At 48.5% G+C, this 15000-nt stretch overlaps 1 protein-coding gene across 9 annotated transcripts in view; it reads left to right on the top strand.

Annotated features, from left to right (window-relative positions):
• The window catches only part of LOC113817422 (band 4.1-like protein 4), a 287974-nt gene that overhangs the window by 136835 nt on the left and 136139 nt on the right, over nucleotides 1–15000 (top strand). The gene's annotated exons all lie outside the window — the stretch shown is intronic.

Below are 15000 nucleotides of genomic sequence, written 5' to 3' on the forward strand. Positions count from 1 at the left end.
CACACACACACACACACAAACAAAAACACTAATACATACACAAAAACAAAAACAAACAGACACAGGGAGAGGGAGAAATACAGACAGACAGACACATGAAGAGAGAGAAAGACCGACAGACGGACAGGCAGACACAGGGGAGTGAGAGAGCGTTGCAGGTTTACATTACCCGCACCCGACCCGTCCGCTCGACTGCTCCCCAAAGAACAAGCCCCGAGTCCGAATACAAACCCGGCGGAATGGAGAAGCTACAAGCGTGACAAATCGGCGACGGACCCATTACGACCCGCCATTTCGCCGCCCAATACGCCAGGCTTTTGTCGCCGTCCGTGGAACCTGAAATCGCATTTTCCCTCCCGCGCGGGGCTCCGGCATTCGATCCGCACAGATGTATTTCCTTTCAGTCAGTTGCATTATCTAGTTGTTTTGTTTTTATTTTAACTTTTTTTTTTTTTTGCTTCGGTACGTTATACCAGAGAAAAGAAAAAAAAAGGAGGAGGAGAAGGTGAAGGAGAAGAAGATGAAGAAAAAGGAGAAGGAGAAGATGAAGAAAAAGGAGGAGAAGATGAAGAAGAAGGGGGAGGAGGAGGAGGAAAAGAAGATGAAGAAGAAGGAGGAGGAGGAGGAGGAAAAGAAGAAGAAAGGAAAAAAAGGAAAGGTATAAAAAAACGATATAACCAGTAGTGTTGGATCGCAACTGCCCCGGCCACCTCCTCCTGGACGACACGACAACCCAAGCCTGATCTACTGGCTGGAGAAGTATAAGGTTACGTTACCGACACAACCCCGTGTCCTACCTCTGGCAGTCACTTCGGTGCGTGTCCGTCTGTGCGTTTTATATTGCCTTGAAGGTTTAGCTCTGGGGGGAGAGAGGGAGAGGGGGGGTTAGGGGGAGAGGTAGTGGGATAGAGAGAGAGAGGGAGAAGGGTAGATGGGGAGAGAGAGAGGTAGAGGGGAAGAGGGGGAGAGAGAGATACATACGCATGTGCCTTAAGGAAAATATATGCAGTTAAATGTATTCGTATATTCATCAATATAATTTCGTAGCATGGAAATTCGTTCGTCAATATATGTACAGTACATATACATGTGTATACATACACGCGCGCGCGCACGTGCGCACACACAAACACACACACACAAACACACACACACACACACATGTACACGTATATATGTACATATGTTTATTTACATATATGTATGCATGTACTGTATCTGTAGTCCCAAACCTACATACGTACATCATTCCTAACAGATTATTAAAGTATGAATGAATGACAATGAATGAGCCAAGGGTAGACAGATTTCAGCTCCGTCAACCAGGGAAGACGCAGAGCACAATAGACCCACGAAATGAAGATCGCCTCCCTCCCCCCTTCTTTTGTACCCCCCTCCCCCCCTCCGTGCCATAGGAGACACCGCCGAAAACGAAATGGAAATCCTATGAGAGAGAGAAAGGATGGTAGTGTTGGGTGTGGGCGGGCTGCGGGGCGTGGGTCTTCCCCCTTCCCCTTCTCTCCCCTCACCTTCTCGCCGCACGACCCCCCCCCCATCCCCTCCCCGTCCCCCCTTCAATGCCCTTCTCCCTTTCTCCTACCTCTTTTTCCTGTTTTACATTTTCTGCTCCCTCCCTTTTACCCATTTCCTTCGCACTCTTTTATCCCCCTTTCCCCTTCTCCTTCCCCATCCCTAGCTCTTTTCCCCTTCCCTTCCCCTATTTCTTTCCCCCTTGCCCCTTACCCTCCATTTTCCCCCCTCCCCCTTCCCCTCCCCTAGCTTTTCCCCACCTCTCCTCCCCTATTTCTCCCCCCTTCCCCTCCCCTAGCTCTTCCCCACTTCCCCCTCCCCCTCCCCTAGTTCACCCCCCTCTCCTTCCCCTCTTGCTCTCTACCTCTCTCACCCCCCCGACCCCTTGTCTTGTCCCTCCCCTCCCCTCCCTCCCCACCCCTTCCACGCCCTGGTGTCGGGTGTCTCGGCCGCCCACATCCTCAGCTAGACTTACGAACAACATTCGGAAAAAATTATATATATATTCCCATCCTCTTTCTAACCCTCTACTCCCATCTCCCTCCCCATTCCCATCCCCTTCGCCATTCCCTTCCCTCCTCACCCCCTTCCCCCTCCTCCCCCTCCTCACACCTTCCCCCTCCCCCTCCTCACACCTTTCCCCTCCCCCTCCTCACACCTTCCCCCTCCCCCTCCTCACACCTTCCCCCTCCCCCTCCTCACACCTTCCCCCTCCCCCTCCTCACACCTTCCCCCTCCCCCTCCTCGTCTCTTCCCTTAGTTTTCCTTCCTCTCATCCTACTTTCGTTTCCCCTCTTTTCATTTTAATAGTTTTTTAACCCTCGATTCTCCTCATCTCTTCACTTTCCCTTCACCCTTCTCCTCCTGCTCTTCTTTCCTCTTTCCCACTGACTCCTTCCTCTCTCTGTCCTTTTCCCTCTTCTTCTTCCATCCCTCCCATCTTCCTTCATTTCCTATTCTATCCTGCTCTTTCCCTCTCCCTCTCTTCTCTCCTACTCTCCCCTTTCTCCTCCTGTACTCTCCTCTTACCTTCTCTCCCATTCTTCCCTATCTACCCTCTCCTCCTCTTCTTTTCGATTTTGTGTGATGTCCGTTTTCTTTGAATTCGTAATGCTAAGATAATTCAGGATTTGAATGCTGTTATCTGATTTTCTTATTCAATTAATATTTGTGTTGTATTTTCCTGGAATCCTTTCCTTGTTGTCATTGTTATTATTGGATTTTATTTTTTTAAGATCGTTACATTTTTAGTTTATCATAATACCCACCATATTGTTGCTGTCATCGAATTAATGCCCATTATTTGATTTCTAATTGTTCATTGTCACAATTATGCTTTCTCTTTGTAATATTGCCATTATGATTTTCATTGCCACTACTTTTTCATCATCTGTATGTGTATTACTCTAATTTCTTAAAGCTTATGTTTTCTTGTCAGATATCCCAATAAAACAATGGGCTTGCTAATAATAAACTGTAAATATCACAGTACAGTTACGGACCACAATAACAAACCAAGAGAAAACGGAGAACTCTTGCATGCCTTTCGCTAATTATACGTTTTAAATACGAAAATGGGAGCCAGCCGTTCGCAAGTGTTGATGTAGGAGGAAAATTATATGGTGGCCGTGTTTGTCAGACATTTCCGATGCGTGGCCAAGGTATTATTATGGACGCGGTAAAACAGGCGCTGCCCCTTGCTTGCCCGGCACCCAGACGCTGCCCTTGTCTGTCCTCGCCTCCGCCGCCGCCGTCATCGCATTCTGGGTCACGATCGCAGGTGCGGCGCCCAGGGAGATGTCTGGGGCGCATTTTGGTGCAAGTGTCTATGTTTATGCATACGTACAGGTGTATATCTACTTTCGTACAAACGCTTACGCAATATATGTCTGTGTAGTGCACCCTGTAGCTATATGTGTATATACTCACATCAGTTGCTTGTTTCTAGGCATGTGTGTGCGTGCATCTGAGTACGCTGAATATTTATATTGGTGTTCTGCCGAAAAAAAATCAATGCATTAATTAAATTAGTTATGCTTATTTTGCTCCTAGTTTTGACGCCCTCTGCAACAGGCGCAAAAACTCCGGTCGGGAAGTGCGGTAATTGTGTGCGGAAACAAAGGCGAGCTCCCGGCATTCACTCCGCCACGGCTCGCTCGCCACGCCGTCACCGAGGAAGAGACACAAGACGGGTGTCCTGCAGGAGTATCTGTGACAGGTCCTCAGCGGTGGGTCCGGGCGGCCAGGGCGGCGGTGAGCTACTCCGGTCCCCGCGAGTGGGTTCCTTGCATCCTGGGGAGTCCTCTCATGGGGCCCTCTCAGGGGGGGTCCTCTCTCGGGGGTCCTGAGCTGCTCCTCGAGGTCGCTGAACTCACTCGCGGTTTCCGAGATGATTCGGATTGTCTTAGCGGCAGGACACTCGGGGGTTCCAGGTCAGCGCGCCGAGCCCCGGGAAGGAGAGACGGCGATGGGCTGCCAGGGCGGAGGAGGAGGAGGGAAGGAGTGGAGGAGGAAGGTCGAGAGATGAGGAGGGAGAGGATGGGGTGAGGAGGGGAAGGGGGATGGGTATGGGAGAAGAAGAAGAAAGAAGGGAAAGAGAAAGTGAGGAGGAGGAAGACCTAGAATATGAGGAAGAAGAGGAAGGCGAGGGAAAGGCGGCGGCGAGGAGGCCATCCTGAAGCCAGGACGTCTTCGAGTAAATTGTTCAGGCGATGCGACGATCACGAGGTTCATGTCGTCCGACCAGTCTCCTCCGAGCCTTATATATTACATTTTTGGCATATAACGTTCCTCGTTTTTTTACCATAATCTTTCGATTTCGGGAGACCGCGCATCTGGACGCTTGCGCTCGCCTCATTTGTTTGTTCGCGTTGATCCCCATCCCTTCTTTCTCCTATTCGTTGTTTTAATCAGTCCCCCTCCCCTGGCGGTCCCCTATCCCCCGCCCCCTCCTCCCTGGCCGCTCGCAAGTCGTTATAATTATACCTGAGTTCGCCGGGTTTAAATACCTGATCCTTGAGCTATAAAATCTTAAACTCGCTTCATCCAAAACTTCAGGTCGATGGAGTGCTCTCACCCTCCGCTGGATCCTCTCACCTCCCTGTCGAGTGTACTCCCCACGCCGCTCTCGCCCGCGTACACGTGTGCTGGTGTTGTGCTTGTCCGCTTTCGGGGTCTTGCGCAGCGGTTTCTGTCCGCGTGAGAAAGTAGAGTGAGTGAGTGAGTGAGTGAGTGAGTGAGTGAGTGTGTGAGTGTGTGAGTGTGTGAGTGTGTGAGTGAGTGAGTGAGTGAATGAGTGAGTGAATGAGTGAGTGAATGAGTGAGTGAATGAGTGAGTGAATGAGTGAGTGAATGAGTGAGTGAGTGAGTGAGTGAGTGAGTGAGTGAGTAGAGTGAGTGAGTGAGTGAGTGAGTGTGTGAGTGTGAGTGTGTGTGTGTGTGTGTGTGTGTGTGTGTGTGTGTGTGTGTGTGTGTGTGTGTGTGTGTGTGTGTGTGTGAGTGTGTGTGAGTGTGTCCGTCCGTTTCTGTACTGAATGTGTTTCTACTCGTCTTTATACGTATGTATGTATGCTTGCATGTGTGTGCATCTGCGTGTGCGCATGTGCAGTAATCCCTATGATGTGACGGATGGCATTCATGAAAATGTTAATGTTATTCTTGTACTTGTTTTCTCCTTGTTACAATTTATATTTTTTCCTATTTTTTTTTCTCTCGTTTTAATTTTTTTCTGTTTGTTTTTATTTGTCGTACTATAGTCGCTGCTGTTATACTTTGTTTTTATGTGAAATTATTGTTGAAGAGAACCACAGAAGAGAGGAGACGAGAGAGGGGAAGGGAAGGGAAGGGATGAGATGAGAGGCTGGAGGAGGGGAAGCGAGAGAGGAGAGGGGAGAGGGTAGGGGAAGAACTGGGGTACTGAGGAGGGACTCGGGCAAACCCTGGGCCTCGCGAGGTAACTTGCCACCGCAAAATTATAACCCCAGACATAATTCCTGGTTTTGTCTGAGTTACCATCGCCAGGTTATCGCAAAAAGCGCCTGGCAAGCATACACTGACCTCCCCGACGGCGATTGCATTAACCTTGGCGATCCTCCTACGCTTGGCACCGTCGCCCGATCACCTTACCCCATTCTACCTGCATTCTCAAGGTGACCTTATTGTCTTGATTGGTCAAAGGTAACAGTATTTACCTTGATTTTTCGGACGGGAGCGAAGGCGCCTGAGGAGGGAGGGGGGGGCAGGGAGGGTGAAGGTCGTGGTCGCCTCGGTGGAGGATTTGCCTGCCAGGACTAGGGAAGGAGCCGTCGCCCCGGTGCGGCCGCGCGCCCCGTCCTAGAAGATACTCCGGGGCGTCTAGATGTCATTCACTCCGCCCGCGGCTCGCTAGATAACATCCATAATCTAGCGTTTCCCCCGATGCGATCCACGAGGCTCCGTTGCCCTCCGCCTCTCTTCATTACCTACAATTACCCGTTACTACCTCACCCCTTATCTCGCACGCAATGTCCTACATCTTCAGAGCGCTCCGCCGTGCCGCCAGCATCCCTGCCTCGCTCTTATGATGACGTTAAGATCGGTCCGTCGCTCCCAGGCGTTCCCTGGAATCTTCTTGAGCTGCTCTAGAATACTCTTGGAATGTTCCTTTATTCTTTTAATGTCTTTTCCTCGGTTTCGTTCGTCGTTAGAGTACCGTTTTTCCCGATTTTCTTGCACGCTTTTACACAACGTTCGCCTCATCGGGCCTCAAGTGCTCTCCTCGTCCAAGCATCCTTCCCTGGAGTTCTTCCGTGACTCCACAGTGTCTGTAGGAACCCTATTGATCTGCAGCGCCCCTTGAGGCTCGCCACGTCCCTGACATCCTCCTGCTTGGTCCCTCCTATGCCTCACTTCCCGTCACAAGCTGGAAATTCACATGTGCGTCTTAATTGCATATATTCATCCTCCTTCAAGGACTTCCGGGCCGGGTTGGGTCGCGCAGATAAATGTTGTTGCAGGTTTTGCACAGGGAGGCGTCGCCGTGTTCGACATGGAGATGGCGTGTCCTTTGGGGCGGAAATCCTTATCGCTTTGCATACTATTTGCGTCCATGTTTCATCTCGGGAGGGAAGAAACTCCGGCAATGCGGCGAGGGTCGCGGCGTTCTCTCTCTCTCTCTCTCTCTCTCTCTCTCTCTCTCTCTCTCTCTCTCTCTCTCTCTCTCTCTCTCTCTCTCTCTCTCTCTCTCTCTCACACACACACACACACTCTCTCTCTCTCTCTCTCTCTCTCTCTCTCTCTCTCTCTCTCTCTCTCTCTCTCTCTCTCTCTCTCTCTCTCTCTCTCTCTCTCTCTCTCTCTCTCCTTCTCCTTCTCTCTCCTCACTTTTCTCTTTCTCTCACACACACGCACGCGCACACACATACGCATTCACACTCACACTCACTCACTCATTCACTCACTCACTCATTCACTCACTCACTCACTCACTCACTCACTCACTCACTCACTCACTCACTCTCCCACTCTCTCTCTCTCTCTCTCTCTCTCTCTCTCTCTCTCTCTCTCTCTCTCTCTCTCTCTCTCTCTCTCTCTCTCTCTCTCTCTCTCTCTCTCTCTCTCTCTCTCTCTCTCTCTCTCTCTCTCTCTGATTTTCATTCATCCATCCTTCCTCCCTACTTTCCTTCTATCAGTTTCTTTTTTTTTCAGCTTTGTCCCTTCCATTCACTTCATCCCATAGTAGCATTTTATAGCCTTTACACTTTCCCTTCTTTGCCTTATCGATCATGATCTTCCACTTATTGGGTTCCTGATGGATAATATACATATTTTCTTTCTTCCCGTTGCCTCGTATGTCCGTGGGAGGACGAGCAGCCTCCGTGATTCATCTGAACACCTGGTCAAGGAGGTTCTCTCTCGCTGTGTCATCCGGGTGCGTGCGGGGAGGAGGGGAAGGGAGGGAGGGAAGATGGAAAGGAGGGAGGGAGGGGAGGTGGGAGGGAGGGAGGGAGGGGAGGTTGGAGGGAGGGAGGGAGGGAGAGGGAAGGCTAAAGGAGATGATTTGGAGGGATGGTGGGAAGAGGGAAGGTTAGGGGAGATAAGGTGGAGGGATGGAGGGAGGGAGGAGTGGAGGTGAGAGGGAAGGTTAGTGGAGATGGGGTTGAGGGAGGGAGGGAAAGCTAAGAGGTAGGGTGGAGGGGTGGAGGGAAGAAAGGGAGAGGTGGGGCGGGGGCGATTCTACGACGCTGGTTTATTTGTATGTGAATGGTCGGCAGGTGCGGTCGGGTTAGTAGTGTAGTAGTGGGTGTTGTTGCTGTGCAGGGGTCGCTGTTGTGGTTTAGCGTTGGTAGTGGTGGTGGGAGCAGTAGCAGTAGCAGCATTGGTGATAAAGGCAGTAATAGAGGTAATACTCATAGTAGTTCCGGTGTCTATAGTTGCACTGATAATAGTATAGTCAGCAATAACAATAATAGAAGGATTGGTAGTAAGTTAGGATACTAGTATTGATAGTAATGGTAGTAGTAGTTGCTTGTCCTTCAAGCGTACAGTAAATAAAGCGCATGGGACCAATCGCATGCAATAAAATCATGCAAACGGCACGAATTGCACGTGCAATAGTGAGTAATGGAATACAGCTACGGGGAGAGGCGGAGGGAACGCCCAAAAAAGGAAATGCAGATGGCAGCAATCACCATTGCCGTGGGTGTGTTCTCGTGATAGAATAAGGGATGGATATAGAAGTAACGATATTGGCAATAAAGTCGATATCAACTTGTCACCCGCTGGTACTCCATCAGAATTATTATTCTTATTTAGTTCCTTTAATCGTCCATCATCACCCATTGTTCGTTCCTTTCCTTCGTTTTTGGTCATCAGCGGAGGCCGCCCACCATCCCGCCCATAGGGGGCCGCCCACAAACGCCCGGTCCCCTGCCGTTATATACAACTATAAATTGTTTGTGTTTGGGCTCCATTCCCCCTTCGTTGCACGTGTCCGCGCTGGCCGGAGGGGCGCGATCTGTCTCTCTCCCGTCTGCGCTGCGTGGCCTGTCTGCGCTGTCTCTGCTTTGGCTGTGCGGGGCTCGGGCCGTTTGTTTTTTATCATTATTGTTGTTATTGTCATTGGAATTTCGTTGCTGATATTGTTTTCTATTCTTTATTATTTTTTCTTGCTGTTAGCGTTTTCATCAGCTTTATCATTATTATTGTTGTTGTTAATGTTATTGTTATTTCCATTATTGTTTTGTTTTTTGTTGTTTATAAATGTTACTGTTTTTATTATCATTACTAATATATAGTGTGATATTGATAGTTATTATTACTGTTATTGATATCATCATCTTCATCTTCATTTTCATCTACTTCTACATCTACATCTACATCAACATTATTTTCATCATCATCTTTATCATCTTATTCTTCATCATCATCATGATAATTTTCTGTGGAAGTCGTCGTAGTAGTAGTATTAGATATCAATAGTAGTAATAATATTTAATTTATCTTACAGCAATCACCCTCGCGTTGTGTATCCAGCTCGGTCAGAGAAAGTGCTTCATCTCCCCTTTTATTTACTGTAACGAATCCCTCGCGAGGCATTTCCTTTGTTTTATTCCTCTCCATGAGCCTCGCCTTTTTATTCCTTCGAGCCAGTCCGTTTCACCGTGCTGCGGAGACCGAAAACGATCGCTGTCTTTGTTTGCTTGTTTGTCTTTGTCGTCGACTCGGCTTGCCAGCGACGGCCTCGAGGATTGACGTGGTTTTTTTTTTTCTTTCTTTCTTTCTTTCTCTTCCCTTTTTTTGCGATGGAGAAACGACAGGAGACAGATGGTCGCCGCGGGGAGCTGTCGTGTAAGGGAGGGGGAGGGCTGTGGGGGGGGGGAAAATGGGATTATTGAGGGGGGGGGAAGGAAAGAGGGGAGAGGGAAGGAGGTGAAGAAGGGGGAAGGGGGGAGGAGAGAAGATTTTTGAGAGCGGGGAAAGGAAGGAGAGGAGAATTTTTTTTGAGGGCGGAGGAAAGAAGGGAGGAGAAGGGGAGAAGGAAAAGAAAGGGGAAGAGAGAATAAGATGATTTGAGGGCGAAAAAAAGAGGAGAGGGAAGGAGAGAAGTTATTGAGGGTGGGGAAAGAAGGATGGGAGATGGAAGAAGGAAAAGAAAAGGTTGAAGATGATTAAGGGCGGAGTAGAAAGAGGAAGAGGAGACGGAACAAAGAAAAGGGGGAGGAAAGAGGATGGGAGAAGAGGAGGAAGGAGAGGAAAGAAGAGGGGAGAAGGGGAAATTAATGGTGAAAAAAGGGGGCGGGAAAAAAGGAAGTGGAAGAAAAGGAAAAACTTCAGTCGAAGGAAACGAAACGAAGAAGAAACCCGAAGGAGTATGAGAGAGACACAGCGAGAGGGCGGAGGGAGATAGAAAAGCACGATAAGATTATATTGCATTTACCTTGCATTTAGCTTACGTTTGGCTTATTCCTCTATTCCCTCTCTGTCCCTTCCCTCTCCCTCTCCTATCCTCTGATCCTTCACTGGATTTCTCTTTCTCTCTTTCTTTCGTTTCTTGCCTTATGTTATTGATCCTTCTCCATTTCTTCCCCAGTCTCTGCTTTTCATCTTCCTTTTGCCATCCACTTTTTTTCTTTTTCTTTTTCTTCTTTTTCGGCTTTTTGCATCTCGTGTTTCTTAGCCTCTGACCTTACTTGTCTCCATTTCTCTCGTTTTTTTTCTTTCCTTTTTCCTCTTTCTCTTTGTCGCCAACTTGAACTTTTCGCTTTTTCTGCTCTTTACTAATCCTCCTCCTCTCCCTCCTCTTTCGCCCTCTCACCTCTCCTCTCTGTCATCCTAATCTTCCCTGTCTCTCCTCTTCCTCATTTGCTCTGCTTCACCTTCCCTCATCTTCCTTTATTCTGCTCTCATCCTCGCCCTTTACTACTCTTTCGTCTCCCCTTCATTCCTTTTCTCTTCTCCCCCCTTCCTCTTCATCCTCTTCATATCCTATCTCTTCATCCTCTCTCTCTTCTTCCTCTTCTTCTTCATCCCCATCCCTTTTCATCCCTTCCCTCTTCTTCTCCTCCCTCTTCTTCTCCTCCCTCTTCCCCTTCCTCTTTATCCCCTTCTCTCTTCTCCCCCCATACCCCCTCCCCCGCAGCAAAGATAAGGCCAGCAGTAATATCAGCGAGTCACGACCCGCGACTCGTTCAGGGCAGAGGCACGCCGGCTCCGGTAGTGGCGGTCAACTTGCAATTAATTTTCTAAACAACACTTGTATCATCTCGGTCTCTCCATAATATCCCTCTCCCCTCTCTCCCCTCACTCTGTCTTCATCCTCCGCTCTCCCTCTTCCCCTCTCCCCCCTCCACCCCCTCCGTGATTAGGGTTTGTCTGCTTAATCGCATAATCACTGGCAAGGCATTCCTGGAGGGACATGCCTTTAACCGGATTTGATGACGCGGATGTGAGATTGTCTTTTTGACTTTTTTTTTTCTTTTTCTTTTCTTTTCTTTTTATTTTCTTCTTCTCCTTTTGAATTTTTGGCAGAGGCGTGTCGCTGGAACGCTGACTTGCTCGTAGACAATTTATGGGCGATGTTTTATTTGATGGAAAGACAAGCTGGCCAGAAAAAGATGCTTTTGAATTATGTTTATTTGCTTATTTGCGATTTATTTATTCTTTCTTTTCTTCTTTTCTCTTTTTCTTTTCTTTCATTTTGAATAATTAGTTATCTATTATTCCATTTTTCTTTTCTTTTCTCTTTTCTTTCATTTTGAGTAATTAGTAATCTAACTTTTTTTCTCTCTCTCTCCAAATTTGATCTTCGGAGTTCATCATAAATCAGGTAATATGCATTGGTTAATTAGAGTTCCAGGATGTTGATTATGAAGTGTGCTTTGCGAATTGTTTGCATTATCTAGACATATTGCCAGATAATAAGACAAGTTTTGACGTGTTGGCGTGGCGCGTTTGCTTAATTGTGTTTAGATATTTACTTGTTGCATTTTGTTCTCTCGAGATATTCTGTATCATTGACGTGTCGTAAGGTTGGAGGGAAGGAGGAATGAAAACGTGTATGTATTAACGATCCGTAGGTGCTTTTGTTGATTTATTTGTGTATCCGCCTATCCGACTGTTCTTCTATCCTTCTATACATTTCTCTCTGTTTGTATTGCATATTGAATACATATTTATTTTTCTCATATTAGATAAAGGAAGAATGCGATTATTTTCTGAAAAAAGAAATGGAAAATACCGCTCTTCTTTTTTCTTCCACCGGTTGGCCATCCACTTCTTTCAGCTTTGTTTTTTTTCTTCATTTCTTCTTCTTCCTCTTCTTCTTCTTCTTCTCCTCCTCCTCCTCCTCCCCCTCCTCCTCCTCCTCCTGCTCCTCCTCCTCCTCCTCCTCGTCCTCCTCCTGCTCCTCCTCCTGTTCCTCCTTCTCCTTTTTCTCCTCCTCCTCCTCCTCCCATTCCTCCCCCTCCCTCCTTCCAGCTTCCTCCCCCCAATCCTCCTCCCCCTCCCTCTTCCAGCTTCTTCCTCCTCCTCCCTCTTCCAGCTTCTTCCTCCTCCTCCCTCTTCCAGCTTCCTCCTCCTCCTTTTCCTCCCCCTCCCCTCCTCTTCCATCTTTCTCTTCCCTCTCCCTCTCCCTCTCCCTCTCCCTCCCTCTCCCTCTTCCAGCTTCCTCCTCCTCCTACTCCTCCTTGACCCGGACTCTGCACACATGGATCGCTTTCGGTCCCTCCTTGTCCTTTTATGCCATATTTGTCGTGACTCTGGCATGTGTGTATGTGTGCGTGTGTCTTGTGTCTGAAGGAGAGGGAGCGGGATAGGAATAGGAATAGGAATAAGAATGGAGAGAGGAATTGGAATAGAGCGAGGGGGATAGGTTGGCGAGAGAGAGAAGGGGATAGGGTTAGCGAGAGAGAGAGAAAGATAGGGATAGGTAGAAAGAGGAGGGATAGAGATAGAAGAGAGGGACGAAGGGGGGATAGAGAGAGAGAGGGAGGAAGAGGATAGAGAGAGAGAGAGGGAGGAAGAGGATAGAGAGAGAGAGGGAGGAAGGGGGATAGAGAGAGAGAGGGAGGGGATAGAGAGAGAGAGGAGGGGGATGAGAGAGAGAGAGAGGGAGGGGGATAGAGAGAGATAGAGATAGAGAGAGGGGATAGAGAGAGAGAGAGAGAGAGAGGGGGAGGGGGATAGAGAGAGAGAGAGGGGGAGGGGGATAGAGAGAGAGAGGGAGGGGGATAGAGAGAGAGAGAGGGAGGGGGATAGAGAGAGAGAGGGAGGGTGGATAGAGAGAGAGGGAGGGGGGATAGAGAGAGAAAGAGGGGGGGGGGCAGAGAGAGAGAAAGTATGGGTGTATGTGTGCGAGTGCGGGGCATGTGTGCGTGCGTGTGTGCATTGTGTGATTAATGCTGCACCTCAACTTAAGCATGGCTATTAGTTCTTCGCAAACCTTATTCCCTCTCTCCTTTCTCCCTCCACATATTGGGATAAAAGGGTGTAGCCGAGGCGCATGAAGTTTGTTAATCTCTGTTATTTGCTCTTTGGCTCCTCTTTCCTCTCTTTTATCATTTTTTTGTCTGTAAGGTCAGGTTTTTTTTTTTTAGAGATATACTTTTTCTCTCCCTCCTTTTCTTCTCTATACTTCTCTCTCTTTTTTTTCTTTTTTTTTTTCTCTCTCTTTTCTCTCCTCCCTCCCTCCCTCTCTCCCTCTCTCCCTCTCTCCCTTCCCTTCCTATCCCATCCCCTTCCCGTACCTTCCCTTCCCTTCTCTAACCCCAACACCTTCCTTATTTCTATCTTCCTCCTCTCTCCTCCTCTCTCTTTCCCATCTTACTTTCCCACTTCCTCCTCCTCCACCTCCCTCCCTCCCCTCCCCCCTCCCTCCCTCCCTCCCTGCCTTCCTCTCTCCCTGCCTTCCTCCCTTCGCCACGACCCTTAAACAAACTCATAAACAGGTGCGCAACGGTGTCAAAGATGAGAAACCCTTGTTCGACACGGCGGGTCCTTCAAGACGGTGTACTCGCCTGTGTTAGCGCTGGCTATGACAAGACGCCTTTTTTTTTCTTTTGTCTTATTTTTCTCCTTAGTCCGTTTTTTTGTTTGTTTTTTTTTCATATTTTTTTTTCTTCTTAGATGATTCAATTCTTATCTCATTTCGCGCTTGTGATCGTGGGAGTGAACGGAAGGGGAGGAGGAGGAGGAGGAGGAGGAGGAGGAGGAGGAGGAGGAGGAGGAAGCGGCGCCGACCCGTCTTTCCCGCGCCCGTGTGACGTCACGGCTATCTTGTCCGCTATGTTCTAGGAAGTTCATCTAGAAAGCTACCACGCCCTTCTTGTTCTTCTTCTTATTATTATTATTTCTTTCTCTCTTCATATTCTTGTTCTTCTTCTTTCTCTCTTCATCGTCTTGTTCTTCTCCTCCTTCTTCCTCTTCTTTGTTATCGGTTTATTTTTCATTTCTGTCATTATTGCAACTGCATTAATCGTCATCATCATAAGCACCACCTTCATCATGAGGTTACGACAATTGTTTTTATTTTTCTTCGCTGAGCATTTGCGGGCGGTTTGCAACTGCTCAACGGCTCTCCTGAGTCCCCGCCCGGATAGCTGTCATGAGAAATTCATTGCCATTTTCGGTCATTTGTTTTGTTTTATTAACTTCGCGGAGTCACGTCTTCTCGTCAGGGTTTTATTGCCTCTCTATTGTGTCCGGATCTTGATGAAGTTGTTTCTTGACTACTGCACTTCCCTCCCTCAAAACTTCTTGCGTCCCTTCTTATCCATTCTTTCTTCTGCCATCCTGTCTTTCTCTCCGTTTCTTTATTTTTCTCTTCCCTCTTCGCCTTCTAGAACTGAAAATTAAATTATTTTCTCTCCTTCCTTTCCTTCCCTCTGCCCTTACTCTAATATCCCTCTTCGATTCCCTCAACTTCTTCCATCTCCCCCTTAATTTTTCTCCCCCTCCATCTCTCTGCCTTCTTTTACCCTCCATCCTCCTTCCCCCTTCTTTCCCCTCTCCCTTTTCCCCTTCTCACCCCCACCCTCCTTTCCCTCTCCCCCCTTCCTCCCTCTCCTTTCCTCTCGCTTCTCTCCTCCTCCTTTCCTTCTCCCTTCCTTCTCCACCGCCTCCCTCCCCTTCTTTCCTCTTCCTTCTCCCTTCTCCCTTCTCCCTTCTCTCCTCCCCCTTCTCCTTCTCCCTTCTCCCCCTCCTCCCCTTCCCCCTTCTTTCCCTCTCCCTACTCCCCTTCCTTACCCCCTCCCCTCGCACCTATTCGGCAAACATAACACTGTTACGTGATATTCTTCAGATAAAAAGAAGAGAAGAAAAGAAGACCCCCACCCCACCCCAACCCCCTTCCGTCATGCATGAGTTTTTTTGCGGCGGGGGAGGGGGGGTAGGGGTGTGGGGGGGGGGATAGGTTAACATACCACTTCCGGGATAAGCGGCGGCTCGGTAATGATAGCAACTACTGTGCAGTGTTTAATGCCCGAGTTCCTCTCG

The sequence above is a fragment of the Penaeus vannamei genome, chromosome 29, assembly GCF_042767895.1.
Source record: "Penaeus vannamei isolate JL-2024 chromosome 29, ASM4276789v1, whole genome shotgun sequence".
In the NCBI taxonomy this organism is placed as follows: domain Eukaryota; kingdom Metazoa; phylum Arthropoda; class Malacostraca; order Decapoda; family Penaeidae; genus Penaeus; species Penaeus vannamei.